At 39.6% G+C, this 18,189-nt stretch overlaps 1 protein-coding gene and 1 pseudogene across 4 annotated transcripts in view; one reads left to right on the top strand and one right to left on the bottom strand.

Moving 5' to 3' along the window:
• ARHGAP28 (Rho GTPase activating protein 28) overlaps positions 1-18,189 on the bottom strand; it is a 134,939-nt gene that overhangs the window by 86,323 nt on the left and 30,427 nt on the right. The window contains exon 1 of one of the 4 annotated variants that reach the window (XM_036323371.1): positions 6,154-6,379. The exons of the other annotated variants lie outside the window; for them this stretch is intronic. The gene's annotated coding sequence lies outside the window, so the exon portion shown is untranslated. Of the gene's footprint in view, positions 1-6,153; positions 6,380-18,189 lie in introns of those variants that run through there. 4 annotated transcript variants of the gene reach the window in all.
• LOC118663165 lies at positions 11,722-12,968 on the top strand (annotated as a pseudogene).

The raw sequence follows: 18,189 nt of genomic DNA on the forward strand, positions 1-18,189 counted from the left end.
CTTATAAATGTTTCTTTAGATAGCCATATTTTAAGGATTCAAAAAATCCTGTCTACAAGTTGTTCTGAGCTTCATTAAAATCCACTATTGGGTATGGGTATAACTAATGATATTAGCAGTAACTATGTGCCAGGCACCATTCTAAGCACTTCACACATACTAACTGGTGGGTATTACTACCTACATTTTACAGATGTGACAACTGAGGTTTAGGGGTACAGCCTCGGTTTGCACACAGTCTGTCCATTCCAGGAGCTCTGCTCTCAACCACCATGCCATTCTGCTCACATAAAGTAGAATTCAATAAGTGCTAAGAGTTTTAGACAACTCTTTAGGAACTCAAAGGAAGAAGAAAGTACTTCCTATTAAAGTTCCGGAAAGAACTCAAGGAGAAATTCGTGCAGGGATTCTGATTGGCAGAGATGGAATAGGCATGATCACCTACTAGCCTAATAGGTTATTTTGAATTGTAATCCAGAAATCATAAGTTTTCCATTGGGAGGACTAACACACTGAAACCCACAGGATGAAACACCAGGAATGAGGATGAAGTTAAGAAACTTCAGCTGCACATGTTTAGGATGATTGCTTCCTGGCACGAGTACAGCTCATGTGAAAAAGATGAAGAGATTTTGGCCAAATGGAAGGTCAGAAGAAGCCAACAGCATTAGATGGATACCAAGAAAATTAACTGGACCCTAAGTGGCATAGAAGTATATCACAGCAAGGGGAGGTAATTACCCTAAATGCAGCAGAACTGGAATTCAGCTGTGGGCATCGCATTAAGGAAGGATGCTGACAACCAGGACAGAATTCAGAGAAGAATGGGTGAGGATAGACCATCAAAAAGCCATGCCACATGTGAAAGAAATGCTGAAAGTACTGGAGAAACGTAGAAGGCTCTGAGGAAGCATGATCACTGTCTTCAAATATTTCAAGACCTGTCTTAGAAAGAACAATCTGTGCAGAGTCACTCATGATATAAAAATAGAACCAATGGGAGGATAATAGAACAAATAAATCAACTAATATTAATGCCAACTCTGTATTAGCTATGGGGGAGGAGGAATGTTACTGAGGTAAAAGAAGTAATCAATACTCATGGGGCCTACATGCTAGCCAGAGACAAGATAATGCTTTTAAAAAGAATACTCATCTTTCTGGGTAGGGAGTGCATAAATATGAAAGGAAAGATATTGGTAACTAGTCTTTACCAATTTGGAGAAGTCAAAGTTGAGGAAAGTGGTGAGACAGTGTTTTAAGGATAAAAGAGGCTTGGAATTTGAGCTAAACTTTGACAGATGAATCCGTTGGCAAAAGTCACCACCCCAAAGCCAAATATTCAGTAAACAAAACTGCAAACAGATTAGTGAAAATTCTCAGAGAATCCACTTAGGGTTTAAGAATGTACAACAATTCTCTGCAATACACCGCTTCGCAAACCGTTCCTAAGAGGTGATATGACTCCTTGCTCTTCTTTTCTCAAAACAGTACTCTCCCCCGCCCCCGCTCCCCCCCCCCCGCCCCCCCCCCCCCCCCACACACACACACACAAGCACAGTGACAAGATTTATATATTACTAGGGAAGAGAAATGGGTACTGCTTCTTCAAGACAGGAGGTCAGAAAAGAAAGTAAAAATGGTCTGAGAATAGAGAACAAGGGGACCCCATAAATGAGGACAAACAGCCTCTCTGAATTGTTCAGAGGCTGCCCGATACTGCCACCTAAACCTCAGGAGTTTTCCTATTGTCTCCAGACTGAAAAACACAGACAGATAAGAAATTTGTCATTCAGTCAGCATTGTGTGGGGAAAATGCCCAGGCCTGGGAGTCAAACTTTTACATTCTTGCCCTGCCACTCATCAGCTGTCTAGATTTGGTCAACACATGTAGCCTCATTATACCGCAGTTTCCTTCTCGGTAAACCGTGGAGAGCCACTTCTGCATGGAGTTTTCGTGAAGATTCATGAAACAGTATTCCTAAAACGCTGCACACGTTCTGTAATTCCACTCCTACCATTACCGCCATAACCTATAGATGTCTAGTGAGAGATGTGTTTTTGGCAGCTCAGATACCTCTGTTCTTTGGAAATTATACCACTTTTTGGAAAAGTTCAAGATGAGTTTATCTAAGATCACTTTCTGATTTCTTCAATTGCATGCATTTTAAAGGGTTTGCAACTTCTTATTAGTAAGGGATTTCCATGGATTTACCTTTTTGCAAAAAGAGATTATGCTTTAGGGTGTTTTGTTTTGTAAAGAAGAAGAGGTGGAGGTTCTGGGGGGGGGGATTGAGTGGGAGGAACGGGGTGGGAGGAAGGAGGCAGAGGAGGTGGGGTGAGAAGGAAGAAGAGGAGGAGCTGCCACTTCTAGAGCCAGATCAAGTGGTAAATCCTGTAGCACTTTAACTATAACATACTGGAAGATTCATACCATCTGAATAATCTGAGGTTGGCACAGAATGAAATGAAAGACAATTAATGTTTAATATTCTATTATTTAAAAAGAGTCTTCTGAAGTGAACTTTTTGCCTCCGTTTATTTTTATGTCTAAAGGGCACCCTGTCTTCACTATTCATACAGTTCCTGCAGGTGTCGCACACCAGTGCTGAAAGCGCTTATCAACCAGCTGGGCTCCCCATAACTCCTGCCTTCAGCAGGCAGGACTGGCAGGGGTTATTGCCTCATTCCTCCAGCATTCCTTCTGAGGTTTATGGAAGCCCTATTTGTCATGAGCTCTGCAAATTGTGGAACAAGAAGAAAAACAGGGTGAAATATCTCTGATAACATCTACTAATTCCGGAAGTTTCAGGTGGTTAAGTATACAAGTAACCAAAATGTGATTTTTTAAAATTTTATCTTTAGCCCGGCCAGTGTGGCTCAGTAGTTGAGCATCAATCTATGAACCAAGAGGTCGCGGTATGATTCCTGGACAGGGCACATGCCAGGGTTGCGGGCTCAATCCCTAGTAGAGGAGAACGTGCAGGAGGCAGCTGATCAGTGATTCTCTCTCATCATTGATGTTTCTCTCTCTCTCCCTTCCTCTCTGAAATCAATAAAAACATATTTTTAAAAAAATTTATCTTTGTTGTTGAAAGTATTACAGATGTCCCCTTTGTTTGTTCGGTGTGTTTTTTTCCCATTGACCCTCTCCACCCGCACGCCCCCCTCCCAGGTTTCACCACTCTATTTTGTGAAGCACCAGGTTGGTTTCTTGGAAAGTCTAAACTAGGTTGATCTACAGCTAAGCAGAAAATATTTGCATACCTGGCTCCACTTTTACCATGTATATTCTTTTTTTTTTTTTTTAAATATATTTTATTGATTTTTTACAGAGAGGAAGGGAGAGAGATAGAGAGTCAGAAACATCGATGAGAGAGAAACATCGACCAGCCGCCTCCTGCACATCCCCCACCGGGGATGTGCCCGCGACCCAGGCACATGCCCTTGACCGGAATCGAACCTGGGACCTTTCAGTCCGCAGGCTGACGCTCTATCCACTGAGCCAAACCGGTTTCGGCTACCATGTATATTCTTAAGAGAAAGAAAAAAGTTTAAATCTTTATGTTCATTTAATTAAATACATCAAACAAACAGAGAATTACTTCAGTCATAGCTCACAGAGACAAGACTTGTTTACTCTGCTCACTTACAAACCCTGAGTGTCTGGTATCTGAGCTGTAAACCCATCATTTATTCATCACTAAAGTCACCTAGCAATGAATGGCCAGCTAATCAGCACTTACCTTGTCCAAACACTCCTCACAGTCGTTTTTCCCCCCTCAAATAATCCACAGACTTCTCTATCACTAAGAAACAATTCCCTTCTCTCCATCCTTCCTTCCTTCTGTGTATACAAGCACTGGGGGTGTTTGCTCTTGGTGCTATCTTCTCTCTGCGAATGTCTTATCACCAGTCACGCCACACTCAGAGAGTGCTGCCAGGCTGAGGGCTGTGTCCCAAGGCACTTGGGAACTGCTGCCCCGCACGTTTACTACAATAACACAGCACATCTCGACTGAACTGCTTTCACCCTCTGCTTTTGGAGAATCTCCAGGCAGGGTCTGTGTTTACGTCAGCAAGACTGGTTCAAAATACCGTCTCCAGGGTTTTAAACAGGCTCTGAAACACATTGTGCACTCGGCGCCGCTGGGGTCAGGAGGCGGCCTTCCAGTAAATCTGCTACTTCGCTTGTCCTTCTACTTATTGCACAGGGGCTCTGATTTCCTTTTAGATCATCTCATAAGCCATTTGGTTATTTTTTCCTAAATATTCTGCCAGAGCCTTGGCTAACAGACCCTTGCATTATTATGCCTGTTGTCTTCAGAATCCCTTATCTGTAAAGATCCTGCTGATTGAGGTTAGCTAAACTATGTTCTTTCCATCTGATTTTTTTTTCTACAGCTTTAGGATCATAAAGTCTTCTGTTTACATTTTCAGATGTAAACACAAGTCTTATCTTGTTAAACTTGCCTTTGATTAGCACAGTTGCTATTCGATTTAATCCCTTGGTTAGCGTTTAACAAGAGCCTTATAAAAGGTTTTGTAAAAGACTGGACATATACAAAGGGGGCAGGGCAGGGATTATATACAGAGCTTTAGGGACCCTCAAAATGAAACTGTAGAATGTGAGGCTTAAAAACAATTTCTAAATATAATGTAAATTCCTTATTACTTACAAGATTTAAAGTTGAAGAAATTCTCCCCATTTGGCAATAATCATCAAGCACATAAATGTTAAATTATTTTCAAAAACAAATGAGCACATCGAGATACTGCCACACCTAGACACCATGCTGGACATTTATACGCTCATCATGGACCTTCGTTTTGCTTACCACCTTCTAAAATCTGAGGTAAAACTCTTATTCTTCCCCAAACTATACAAAAAAGCAATATTCCATCTAAGAAGGCTTTCTTACCGCACGTGAATTTAAAAAGAGGCCAAAACAAACATCACCTTTGATTATAAAATACACTGGTGAAACAATTTTAAAACAATAAAAAGAAACTATAAACACAACTGTAAACTATAACATGATGCTACTTAACAAAGGAGAACCCGGAACCCTCTAAAGCAAATGATTCTCATCTAATTTAAAGGAAATGAAATTCAAATAAACCACCAAAACCGCTCTTCCTAACATTTCTCATTCCCTCTGAAAGATAACACAAAGCACCTGAACAACAATTCCAAGAAAATAAAGAAGAATGAAGTATTGACAGACTGGCTGTATGGATAACAGTATTCTAAAAGTTAAACATTAGGGGTTAATCGATATTATGGAAACCATTCTGGGAAGAGCAGGCCATTTGTGTTTCTTGAAGTAGACCCTCAACCTGCTTGCTATTAAACAGACTAATCATGGCTTAGAGAGTACACTCTAACACAGATACCAATTTCTCGGAGAAGGGATATAAGGGAAGAGTAGGCAGAAGCCAGGAAAAAAGCAGGAGAAATGGACAGATTCAAGTCACACAAATCCTTAGGCAGAGTGCTTTTCTGTGGGGTAGGCACATGAGAACTCCTTTCCCACTCACCTGTCTTTTCTAGGACAAGGGCAGCAAACACAACCACTGGGTTGGTGCCCTTTGTCCCAGCACTGAACACAAGAGGAAGAGCTTGGTAGCCTCTCCAGAGACATACATTAACTCCGTTAAAGAGTGGAAGAGCTGGCTTGGGTAATAGAGTCTACCTCAGTAGATGTTTCTAAAAATAGGTAATTATAAGGAAAGACTGAATTAGATCGTTTCAAAGCTCCAGCTCAAAAGCAGGAATTGGAATACAAAACTTCTAAGCTATTCTTTTTTATGCATCTATTAAGATCCTATTTTAACCAGTCTCCCCAAATTTGCAACAGAATTGATCTATATTCTACTATATCTGATCTTGAGAAGTTTACATTCACACCATAACAAAAATCTTCTTTAAGGGTTAAAAAATTACAGTTTACTATCACTTAACAGTATGTACCTGCAATCTACTCATAAAACTATAAGCCCCCACCTATGCATTCACTTAAAAACTGATTTATTTAAAAAGCTGTACTATTTGCTCTCTTCTTTTCTCTTAGATAAAAGACAGAAAGACCCAAACTGTCAAAAGAAGTCTGTAGCCGAAGTTATTGATTTAGGAAGTTCTTGGAACCTTACCTCTTCGCAGGTTAAAAGTCTTCAGGGATGAGACGCTTAAGGGAGAAGCACAACACATCTCTGCGACCATGTGTCCTCATGGCCCAGCGGTGGGGAGGCCATCCTCCAGCCCACATTCCCCACCTCACACCGCAGAGTGCTGCCTCCACCTCCAGGGCAGGGCAGGGCAGGGCTGGGCTGGCGGCCTCCTTAAGGGCAGCGGAGTTCCTTCCCCAAGTGCAGAACCAATTCCCGCTGCACAGGAGCTATTTAAAGAGGTGGGGCCTGCAGGACAAATGCGGCCTTCGAGCCTTCCTGTTTGTGTCCTCGCTCACATTTCCATCCATTTCCTAAGGAAGACTACAGAGTGTAGTAAGCCTCGAGAAGGCTGAGATTTATGAAAACAGTGTGCAAGGGCAATTTTTAGAAACAGGTCTTCCCTTTCCTTCTTTTCTCCACAAGCAGATATGAGGCTTTGAAAGTACTTTAAAAGTCAAAAGCAAAAACTATCTGTTGTGGTTTGGTAAAGGTTTTCTACTTCTGAAAGATTTTTAATCTGAAATGTAGAAAGGAAAAAAAAATTGTGGATCATTAACCCAACATGTATTACATAGTAAAACAGAAAAAAATATATGCAACTTATGGTCAGAGGCAAGGGTTGGATTCAAAAAGCCTCTGCCTTTTACTAGCTTTAATTAAAGAAATTCACTCTGGGCCTCAGTTTCTTTGTCTGAATAAATGGGACTAATAACATGTACTTTAGATGTGTTATGAAATCTGCATTAATAACTGTAAAAGGCCCTATACTATGCCTTACAGATGTCAGACCACGCTGTTATTACATTGACTTATCTAATTTCCCAGCTGCTGTTAAAGTGTATCAGGCATTAGTAGCTAGATAAAAAGTACAAATACATCTTTCTTCTCTGCATTTGTTTGCTTGTGTATTGTCTGACTTCCCCATGGGCACCAAGATTGTAGGAGAGCCAGAGACCTCATTGGTAAGACTGGTTTAACATATTCCCAGTACCAAGAACAGCTCTTGGCATATATTACTATGCAACATGCAATGTTTGGTTAAATAAATGAATAGATAAATGCATAGTTTCAGACAAAATCAAAGTACGATGCTCTACACATAAGTCTGAAATAAATGCGTATTGAATTAGTGAATGAAGCACAACTTTTTTTCTATCGAGAAACATCCCAGGAAAATGCAATAATAGAATTTTAAGACAAGTTGGAGCTGTTACCAACATTTGAGATAAATATGACTGCATGTTTTGTTAAATCACCCTGTCAAACATATTATTAAGATGGTTAATGTACACACCTCTTACATCATGAATGTTAGGTACAATATTCAATATAAATTAATTCACTGAAAAAAATTTTAGCTTAGTTTAGAATGGACCTAAAATCATTCCTCAGGCCTATTTCTGTTAAAAATAAAAACTCTTTTCTGGTGCCCTGGAAGTCCTAGCTTGGTGGCAGTGGGATTTGACTTGATAAGGACTCATTGATTTCTTTAAAAGCACTATCCAGACAAGAAGGATAAAGACCTGTGGTCCCTTGTGGTTCTTATGAAACAACTGCTAATGTTTAATGTAACATGCCAGGAGACAGGACAGTCTCCGGGATCTGAAACAGATTTCATTCTGAGCCTTCACATTGTTGTCTGAGTCCAGTTCGGGCCACTCCAGGCCACTAAGAGACCAAACGTCACTATTTGATAGCTGCTCATTAATCTATTATGTGTACAAAAGATAGAGACTTTCGTGGATATTTGTCCATGTCAGCAAATTACCAAGGAGGAAGAATCCTGAATCTTAAAGATCATGTGAAACAGAATTCCCTCTTACTTCTGAGGATTTCTCTTGCTTTGCTCGAGAAAAAAGGAACATGATGCAGCCTCTCTCTTCCTCTCCTCTCTGCCCTCTCTTGGCTCCCACTTTACAGAAAGAACAAGAGCTCTCCTGCTGCTGACCTTTCGCAAGGCTTAGACATGGAGAAAAGATTTAAAGGCGCTCCTCTGAATGAAGTCATTTTAGTTCCAAAATATGAGGAAGCACTTCATAATCATAAACTATGAAAGTTCTACAGCTTTTGGCCGATGAAAAAGAATCTCTGAAAAACAGAGTGGTGGTCAAATAAAAATAAAATTTACTGCCTAGAGCAAGTATCTATCCTCTATATTTTTCTAAGGTCAAAGTTTCAGACACCGTGAAGATGTTTTTCCGCCACATCCCTTCTCCTCCTTCTCTCAAGCAGTTTCTCTACTGCTGGAGGCATTTTTAACTGAGTAATTAAAGATTCTAAGGAAGTTCTGAAATAGATTTTTGACAGCTTTCAGCAGCAAGGCTTTCTCTCCCCTGACACGTAGCCTCTGGCCTAACAAATGCCATCTACAGGGAGCTTGTGAGTTCAATTAGAGGGTTATCAGATGTGGCTTAAATGCCTCCCGGAACATGCACATTTGACCCTGGGGCAGGAGGCTGAATTGTGGAAACTGTCATCCAATAGTCAAGCTGCTTCTCCCTCTAATGTAAGAAAGCTTGTAGGCACTCACCCAGAGGCTCCGACAGCCTCTCCTGGGGATTCTGAGGAACCTGCCAGCTATTTCCTGGATTAATAGTGGGACTGCCCCGGCTACCAACAGACTTAATCAAGATATCAATGCGTTACTTGGTTAGTAAATAAAAAGATAACTTCAAGTTACTGATTACACAGTCTTCTTGTGCTATTTCTATCATTATTTGAGACCATGTATCTAATTTTAATGAATATTTATCTAATACTATAGATATAATAAACATCATGTAATAGGAGAGATAACTTACAGGCAAGACTAAAAGGAGGAAATGTAGAGCACATTATCACAGAGTCTGCCGTTACTGGGCATGTGCACTGCACAACAGAACAATGATGAATCTCTCCATTTGCCTTATAGGACAGCTGATTTCCTGTCTGCTGACTCTAGTAACTATGACTCGTTAGAAATAAAATAAGTAAAGCAAAGCTATAATGAAAGATTAATCTTAGTAATAAGAAAGGTCTGTGATAGCAAGTTCATTCTAAGAGTTTAGTGATATTTCTTTTCCTAAATGAGGAATAAAGGGGATAATATTTCTCCTTCTTCTCCCTTTCAATTTGCTGTGGACAAGGGCTCTTCTAGATGCTTTGAAGACACAAGATGTGTAAGTAGTGGGTTCCTATTCTTCATCAATTCATGAACTGGTAAGATAGGTACAGAGATAACTAAAGTACAAAGGTAGTGCGTGGTAAAGGGGGAAGTACAGCCTAATATCAAGAGTGCAGGCACAAAGTGAGAAGGACATAGGCCAGCTGTGGGCAAACTACGGCCCGCGGGCCAGATCCGGCCCGTTTGAAATGAATAAAACAAAACAAAACAAAAAAAAGACCGTACCCTTTTATGTAATGATGTTTACTTTGAATTTATATTAGTTCACACAAACACTCCATCCATGCTTTTGTTCCAGCCCTCCGGTCCAGTTTAAGAACCCATTGTGGCCCTCGAGGCAAAAAATTTGCCCACCCCTGCCATAGGCTTAAATTCTGGCTTTGCCACACCCCTGCTATATAATCTTGAGCAAATTTCTTAATTCCTCTAAGCCTTGCCTTCCTCATGGGTAAAACAGAAAACATATTAGACCTGCCTCATAGGGAGACGGTGAAAATAAAATGAATTTATGAATGCAAATCCTTAACAAAGTGCCTGGGTTTTGGAAGTCCTCAGTAAATGGCACTGATGCCGAAGAAAACTATTAAAAGATAAATTGCCATGAACATTCAATGGAGAAAAAAACACACAGTCTAACCATAACTAAAATAAGAGATATACCATTTTCTAGCCAGGAAACTGCCCTCTTAGAATAGTGTGAATGTGCAGACTATCCTTGACTTATATCCCTTAAGTTTGTAAGATGATGGGTACAAGAGTGCCTGGAAAGAAGAGGGGCACAGCCACCCCTAATGTCCCCATTGCCATCCCCCCTTCTTTTCTGGGATGCCCAACCATGGCCGTGTGTCTAACTTTAGCCCGTGCTTGTCTACATCACAGCAAATGGCCTTGTAGTCTCTTCTCTCTCTCCCATAAAACTATTTCTCTCTCAACACCAGAGATGGTCTCAGAGGCTACCTTATATGTAGGAGAAAACATTCAGAGCATAAAAATGAAACTTCTGTTTCTGGCAATGATGGATTAAGTGGGACTGGATTAGCCTTTCCAATGTAAATAACTGGAAAACTGGATAAAATATGTGAAAAACTGTTTATAGATATTCGATTAAAGGAAGCACAAAATGTGCTCCCTGAGAAAAGGGGACCATCTGCAGTGAGTTCCACAGTCATCCCATCTTTCAGCCTGAAAGCACATTCCAGACCAGCAGTGCAATGAGAGGAAAGCCAAGAACACTGGGGCCTCAGGGGGTTACGGGGCCACAGAACAGAGTGCACTGAGGCTAAGGCAGATGGAATTCTCTGGGAAAAGTACCTTACAGGGAGGATCTATGCAGACAAGGAGCTCAAGAAATCGATACAGGGGTTTCCTTGAGTTTGCTGCTGAATATTAAGTTGACATACACAAGGTCAACTTCATAATTATGGGCAAAAAAACAAATGAAGATCTATAAGTACCCAATTCCCAGATCTGCCAGAGTGCTAGGAGACACTTGAGTTATTACCAGCCAGAATAGGAAGTCTTTGCTGAGTACCTGGGCTTAAGGTCACAACACCAAAAAATGCTTTAGTAATTTGACTAATGACCCAGTGCACAGATTCATGCACATTGAAAGAAAATTAATTAGAAGGAATATTTTAATATCGCTATTTGCCCTTTCTCTATAATAAAAGTGTCAACCAAATTCATGATCAACAATGACAAATCAAAACACATGTGTACGATTGGCACCAGCAAGAGCTTTATATGTATCATGCATGCATGAGTCAACATTTATTTTTAAATTGCCAGTGCACGTCATATGTACCGGCGGTTGGTTGGTCAGACGGTTGGACAGACGGACGATCGGTCACTTAGCTTTTTATATATACAGATACTTTAAAGTATCAGTTTAATGGTAAAGCTAACTCAGCCCTAGAACAAAGACTATTGTAGACCTGCCCTAACAACCCTTTTAAAAGAAAGAAAGACAATAAAACTTTACACTAAATAAAACAACAAACAAAAAATATCACAAGTCCATCATTCAATTAAAAACTATGACACATGCAAAGAATCAGAAAAAGAAGACATAGAAACAAACTCAAATGACAGAGCTGATGAATTAGTACAAAAGGATAATTATAATTATGCTCAATATACTTAAGAATTTCAAACAAAGAGGAGATAAATGAAAGATTAAAAGGAGTAAGATTTTAGAGTTTTTAAAATTTGAAATGAAAATATACCAGATGGAATTATCATAACATTAACTAATTTCCAAAGAAGAGACCAGTAAATTAAAAGGCAAAACAGTATAGAAAATACCTTATATGTCAATTTAAAAAAAAATAAAAAATATTGAGTGGTAGTGCCAGTGCGGACACTGGAGTGCTCCTCTCAGGGACTGGATGACCCTGGGAGCAAGGGCATGCCCTCTCCAATGCACCGCTTTTCCTACCACCATTGAGCCCTCCCTTCTCTTCAGGCCCCAGAGCAGGCATTGCATGGTGGCCCCGCAACTGGGGCAAAAAGACAGCAGGACCTTCCGTTTGGGGAATATGATTACAGCTATGCTAGGGAAAATACCAAATTTCGGTATTACACAAATATGGCATAAAGACCAAGAATGTCCCGGATGATTTATGATGTGAAAGATCTGATGTGCAAATACATGTGCCCACTTTCACCTTCAGAGTAATCGTTGGTGACAACCTGCATGGATGAAGGTACAAATAATAAGCTGGTGAAACAGAGCTGCAGAATCTACCACAAACATTTTGAAAGCCAATGCAAGTATTTGCTTTGTAGTTCCTGACCCCTTAATGCCTGATCCTTCCAAACAACCAAACTTAATCCTATTTGTTCATTACAGGAATTGGCTGTTTATCATGGCTGGAGACTTCCTGAATATACCCTTTCCCAGAAAGGAAGAATCCTATATAATAAAAGCGTGGTATGCAAATTGTCCCCTCAACCGACCAGGAGTTCATCCAGGAGTTCGACCTGGGGGCAGGGCCGGCTGGGGGACAGGAGGGAGGCCCCTGCTGGTGGTGGCAGTAGCAGCAGGAGTCCAAGAGAAGGGAGGGACTACCTGGCTGGTGGCGGCAGGCACTAGGAACCCTACCAGTGCACAAATTCCATGTACTGAGCCTCTAGTTGCTCATAAAGAAGAATATACCACAATTCACAGGCTCGAGTCACTTATGGAAACTGGAAAGGGAGCAACAAGAAAAAAAAAGGCCAAGAGAAATACTGCTGAGAAATTTCTCAAGAAATTCTGTAATATTTCTCCAAAGAACCACATTCTTTAACAAAAGTAGTAGGTCATTCTTTAGGATGTACTTGGCATTATTTGAAGAATTCTCCTGGTGAAAAGATCAACTTACTGAAAAGAAGCTTCCTCAGTATTCCAAATACAGATTATATCCAGCTGCTTAGTGAAATCACCAAGGAACAAGGTTTTAATATAACATATTTGTATATAAGCAAACTGAGGGCCAAGGAACATTATCAGTGTTGCACTAAAGTGTACACCAATCCCATCACGGTCTATCATGGCACTGGGATCCCCTGTGGCAATGTGCAGAGTGATACAGCTCACAATGCTTTGCAGTATTTAATGATAACAGCAGAAAGAAAATAAACTAAGAGCAACTTAGAAAACCCACATAAAAAAATCCCCTCTCACCCCTTCCCAAGTAAAACATTCACTATAATGTTTGAGTTTGTGTGTTGTTTCTAAATATCTTCTTAGATTCCATTAACATTCCAGATTTCATCATCTCCTAGTAGTTGTTATTAAGCTCTTTTTAATGGCTTCAACTTTGTATTGGTATACTGTACTTATGTACTTTGTACCATAGGCAGAGTGTAGTACCCATTTACAATGCCATGCATTTCAAAGGAAGAAACTGTATGTTTATTGATGATGAGGAGGAGGATGAAGTAAAATTACTGTTAACAACAATCTTTCTTCTGGTGCTTAACTTCTTTGTGCAAGGCTTTGTAAAGGGAATTTGAAGGAAGCCCCTTAGAATTAGTAGTAGAGTGTTGAGGAATGCTCTAACAAGCTTTTATTGGATGTGATTATTAAATGTCAGGGGGCATGACTGGTCTGCTGCATATTTGATCCATGTAATAAAAAGCTGTTGTTATAAAATAAAATGTAATTAATTAAAAAGTATATGTCAATTATGTCTCAATAATAAAAAGAAAATATCCAAACTGCAAAACACAGGGGGAAAAAGGCTGAAAAATTAACAGAGTCTCAGTGACCTGTGAGATAACATCGAGTAAGCTAACATATGTGTTACTGGAGTCCTGGGATGGGAAAAGGGGATAAAAATGATATAAAGGAATAATGGCTGAACTGTGTCCAAATTCAACAAAAACTATAAATAAGAGATCCAAGAAACTCAATGAACCCCACCAAAAAAAAAAAAAAACCCCAAAAAAACACACACCAAAAAAACAAAAACAAAAAAACCAGCCTGGCATATCATGATGCAATTGCTGAAAAAAAAGATAACGAGAAAAAGCAAAAGTAGCAGAGCAGGGGAAAACAGACATATTATGTACAGAAGAACAAAGATAAGAGTGACTGCAAACTTCTGATTAGGAACAACCCAAGCAAAAAGCAGTAGAATGACACCTTTCAAGTAATGAAAGAAAAAAGGTTAACCTAGAATTCTATATCCAGTGGAAATATCCTTTAAAAAAAGACAAAATAAATACAATCTTAGACAAACAAAAGTACAGATAATTCATATACAGCAGATCTGCACTACAAGAAATGTTAGTTTTTTAAAAAGAAAGAAAATAATACTAGATAGAAACTTGGGACCTACACAAAAGAATAAAAGTGTGGGAGTTTGTAAATATGTAGGTACATAAGAAAGAATTTTCTTATATTTTAACTTCTTTAAAATAAAATTGACTGGTTAAAACAAAAATAACACCAAGGTTTTTGACATATGAAATAAATAAAATTTATGACAACAAAATCAAAAAGCTCAGGAAAGAGAAAAATAAAAGCATAAAATCATAAGGTTCTTACATATATGTGAAATAATATAATATTACTTTTAGGTGGGATGTGATAAGATAAAGTGCCATATTCTAAACTCTGGAGTGACCACTAAAAATAACCAACAAAGAGTTATAATACAAAAGTGGAGATAAAAGAGAATACAAAAAAACAAAATAAAACAAAACTTATGTAATCCAAAAGAAGGCCAGGAAAGAGGAAAAGTGGTAAAGAGAACAGATGGGATAAATAGAAAACATATAGCAAGATAGTAGACTAAATCCAGCTCTATATGTTGCCTACAAGAAACACATTTCATGCCAAAACCGGTTTGGCTCAGTGGATAGAGTGTCAGCCTGCGGACACAAGGGTCCCAGGTTCGATTCCGGTCAAGGGCATGTACCTGGGTTGCGAGCACATCCCCAGTAGGAGATGTGCAGGAGGCAGCTGATCGATGTTTCTCTCTCATCGATGTTTCTGACTCTCTATCTCTCTCCCTTCCTCTCTGTAAAAAATCAATAAAATATATTAAAAAAAAAAAGGAACACATTTCAATTATATACACAGAGTAAAAGTAAAAGGATGGACTAAATTTACCATGTAAACATTAATCATAAGAAATCTTGCATGGCCATATTAATTCAGACAAAGCAGACTTCTGTGTCAGTTTGGGTCTTGAGGAAAACAGAAATCAAGAACTGAATCAAAGGTTCACGAGACTTATTGGAGGAAACACTTGTGAAAGATAAAGGTGAGAGGGAGCAGGATTGGGCAGAGAAAGAGCCTCACCCTGAGTGCAGGTCCAAGGAAGTCTCAGCCAGGCTAATCAGCAGTCCCCAGCAGATATTGGCCCCACTCATGTGCTCAGACATGAGCTGACAGGATAGCCATGGTGTGACTATGTGTTAGATTCCCAAAGTGTGACAGCTGAAGGTATAGCTAAGTATACTACTTTTTGGAAAAGTGGTCTGAATAGCACAACTCTATTTCTGCCACAATTTGTTCTATTACTGAGAAAGGAGTGCGGACATCTCCAACTATCACTGGGAGTTGTCTGTTTCTCCTTTCAGTCCTCAAAGTTTTTACTTCAAATATTTTGAAGCCTTATGGTTCATGCATACACATATAGGGTTATTAAATTTTCTTTATGAAATTAGCCTTTTGTCATTAGAAAATATCGCTCTTGTCCTTGATCATATAAATGTTATTAATAAAATATCATTCCAAGTATAAAATAAAAAATGAACTCTAGAGTAGAAAGTAGGTGTACTTAGATTGTGGCTATGTTTATTTTTTGAAAATAATTTTTTAAAATATGTTTTGATTAATATTTTAGAAAGAAAGGAAGAGGAGGGAGAGAGAGAAACATCAATGTAAGGGAGAAACATTGATCAGTTGCTTCCCCCATGCACCCCTACAGGGGATTGAGCCCACATCCTGGGCATGTGCCCTGACCAGGAATCGAACTGGCAACCTTTTGGTGCATGGGACAACAATCAACCAACTGAAGCACACGGGCCAGCGATGAAAGTAACTTTTGATGATAATCCTATATTTAGAAAGTTTTATGTCATGTGAAGAACTGTCTGAAATAATTTGTTTTATTTCTAAGTGGAGCTATATGTTTTCAAGGATTTCTCTCTCAGGACCCAGGATAAAGGCCATTGCCTCTAAAAGCTTTCCTGTCTCCCAGGTGGTAACAGCTGCTGCCTCCTTTGTGCCCTTGGTCTTGAATATACCTCAATCCCAGCCCATCTCCCTCATTGCATGTATTTGCTCTCACATTTGTCTCTTCCACTAGACAAAATATTCTGAGGGCAGAGACTATCTTATTACCTTCATGTCCCCGATGTCTGGCGCTCACTAAGTAGTTCATTAATACTCATCAAATGAATTAAAAGCTTAAGTTTAAAATTATAATTCTGAATTAGCGTGGGCCAGCTTTCATTGGATCACAGGAATCGACATGGGCCAGTGTGCCAGTGTTAATGGACCTTGGATTGTAGAAAGTACCTACAAAATTATAAAATATGTGTCACCTTGCATTATTTTTTAACATCAAATAATTCAATAATTGAGATATTTGTCCTTCACTGGAATTACTTAGTCTTATTATTTTATTCTATGAGGACTCTTCCCATGTACAAATTAAACTGTATAGAATTAGATTTTATCATCTATTCCTAAAATTCTGAAGAAAACACACTATCTTTTTTTAATGTTTTGATAGAATAAAATAGCCAGGAGAGGGCCAACTAGATACAGGAATATAGATTGGTTATAAAATATTTCTTGATAATTACTTGTCTGCTTTCATACTCTCTTTCCCTTACCACAAATAAAGAGCCTTGCACACACTGTGGGGGAAGAAGAGGGAGATGCTAAGAGATGCCATGCTTACTTGAGCCCTGTGAGCCACACTCCTGCTCTTCCATCCCCTCCACTTCAGAGCATCGCTGCTATTCTCCTTCCCCATCTGCAGGCTGCACAGGGCTCCTTATGGCAGTTCATCTGCACCGGAGCTAGGAGCATCCAACAAATATTTGTGGGCCACACACTGTGCTGGACACTGGCCGATAGATGGGAGGAAAAATACAGACAGACTTTGCCCTCCGGGAGAAGAAAATTAAACAGCTATTTGCAGGAACATTGGATGAATACTATGATAAGGTAAATAAGGCTAGTCTGGAGTCAAACTCTAATACTGTGTAAGAATATTCTACCTTGACAAATAAGAGAAAAGAGACTATTGGACACAATCACATTGGTTGGGAATCTCTCTTTCCCCCTGTTTTCTGATCAGTATATTTAGGATGATAAAACTGCCTCCCCATCATAAAGGTTTTTTTGAGAATTAATGTGAGCAGGCCCAGGCCCATAGTGAATGGTCAAAGCTCAGTCCTGAGGAATGAAAGAAATTCATTGTGGATATATTAGTTTGCTGGGGCTGCCCCAACAATATACCATCCGTAAAGTGACTTAAACAGAGACATTTGTTTTCTCACAGGAGGCTGGCAGTCGGAGATCAAAGTGTGGGCATTGCTGGTTTCATTCTGAGGCCTCTCTCTTTGGCTTGAAGATGGCTCTCTTCCCACTCTGTCTTCACCTGGTCTTCCCTCTGTGCCAGTATGTGGCCTAACTTCCTCTTCTTCTCAGAGCAATCAGACTGGAGCAGGGCCTTCTCTAATGACCCCATTTTAACTCAATTGCCACTTTAATTGCTCTACCTCCAAATGCAGTCACATTCTGAGTTACTGGGCGTTGGGTCTTTGGGGGAACACAATTCAGCATATAACAGTGGGAGAGGCAAAGAGAGACACAGAGAACTCTTTCTAATAGAAGGAATAACGTGTTAACTGGAAGAGAATGGTGTAGAACATTAAAAAGAAACTGAATGAAATAAAACCCTTTTGCAATAGAGATTGTTAGAGAATAAATAGCAAGAGGTGAATCAAGGCATTTGAGAAACGCTGATCGTTTGAATCATGCCATGGGGATGAAAGGAACTGATGTACTCTGAAAATCTAAACAGACTTGGTGACTGATGGAGGACACGAGGGAAAAGGAGAATGATTTCCATGTTACCAGCAAATAGGTCAATAATTGTGCAGGAAGATAAAGTCAAATGGGTTTCCTGAATTTAAGAAACCTCTGGGACTATCAGCAGGCCATTGGCTATTTATAGTACTGGTACTGAGTGCTTGTTAAAGCCTTACTATGCACCACATAGTATGCCAAGAACTATACATACTATTAAATACCTTTCTACAGATGAAGAATCTGAACCTTCAGTACATAATATAACTTGGCCATGGCTTCAGGTTCCTCCCACACTCTGCCCCACTCCCAC

This window comes from Myotis myotis, unplaced genomic scaffold (assembly GCF_014108235.1).
Source record: "Myotis myotis isolate mMyoMyo1 unplaced genomic scaffold, mMyoMyo1.p scaffold_m19_p_9, whole genome shotgun sequence".
NCBI classification, from domain to species: Eukaryota; Metazoa; Chordata; class Mammalia; order Chiroptera; family Vespertilionidae; genus Myotis; species Myotis myotis.